General features: G+C 40.6%; 1 non-coding gene across 1 annotated transcript; it reads right to left on the reverse strand.

The window, feature by feature from the left end:
• Positions 1–418: 418 nt before the first annotated feature.
• On the reverse strand, positions 419–493 carry Trnas-cga (transfer RNA serine (anticodon CGA)). Its single transcript has one exon. It is a non-coding gene; the product is annotated as a tRNA-Ser (tRNA).
• Between the last annotated feature and the right edge of the window lie 720 nt (positions 494–1,213).

Raw genomic sequence — 1,213 nt, forward strand, 5'->3', positions numbered from 1 at the left:
TTCTAAAACACTCATTCTAAGGTAGCTGAAACATTATACAAGAAAATTAAAAAAGACTTTCACGTCAAAAACTATGTGAATTCAGCGAATAAATCTGCCTCTAATAATATTAACGAGAAGAGAGCATGATATGCTGTAATGGCTTATAACGGACGCATAGCAGATAAAATAGCACAATGGCTGAATAAATATATAATTAAATATGCTTCCAAGTTACGAACACACAAGGGACGAAACTAAAGCATAATATAACAAGTGATGAAAATGGCAAATTTTTGTGCTCGGGAGTGTACAAACCCAATTACGAAAGCTGCGATGAAGAATTCATCAGCCAAACGGCCATAAATATTTTCGCGCGTTGTAAAACACACTAAAAATAGAGTAATAAAACTGAAACTTCCTGGCAGATTAAAACTGTGTGCCGGACCGAGACTCGAACTCGGGACCTTTGCCTTTCGAGGGCAAGTGCTCTACCAACTGAGCTACCCACGCACGACTCACGCCCCGTCCTCACAGTTTCACTTTTGCCAGTACCTCGTCTCCTACCTTCCAAACTTTACAGAAGCTCTCCTGCGAACCTTGCAGAACTAGCACTCCTGAAAGAAAGGATACTGCGGAGACATGGCTTAGCCACAGCCTTGGGGATGTTTCCAGAATGAGATTTTCACTCTGCAGCGGAGTGTGTGCAATATCCTTTCTTTCAGGAGTGCACTTTCCCGCGAAAGGCAAAGGTCCCGAGTTCGAGTCTCGGTCCGGCACACAGTTTTAATCTGCCAGGAAGTTTCATACCAGCGTACACTCCGCTGCAGAGTGAAAGTCTCATTCTGGAGTAATAAAACTGGTTATGGCGAAAATATGCTCACCATATGCTATACTATGAATGACATACAAACCGATTTAAGAATTTAACGTCGAGAAAAAAAAAAGACACTCCACGTAATATATTAAAAGAAATCCAAATTAATACTAACCGAAAAAATAACTACATGATGTCCCAAAATGAACATTGGGAGTTACAACATAGCATCTGTTTTCACATCGTTAGAGATTTACCATGACACATCATTTCTAGATACTTTCTAGTCGCATAACAGCCCATCGTAATTGCCTTCATGTTATATATTATGGAAACTATTCATGTCGATAACATCATCGTATCCCACTGATGTCATCACAAACCGACAAAGCATCTGCGTCGCTGCCAGGTCAGCTG

The sequence above is a fragment of the Schistocerca nitens genome, chromosome 3, assembly GCF_023898315.1.
Source record: "Schistocerca nitens isolate TAMUIC-IGC-003100 chromosome 3, iqSchNite1.1, whole genome shotgun sequence".
Classification (NCBI taxonomy): Eukaryota; Metazoa; Arthropoda; class Insecta; order Orthoptera; family Acrididae; genus Schistocerca; species Schistocerca nitens.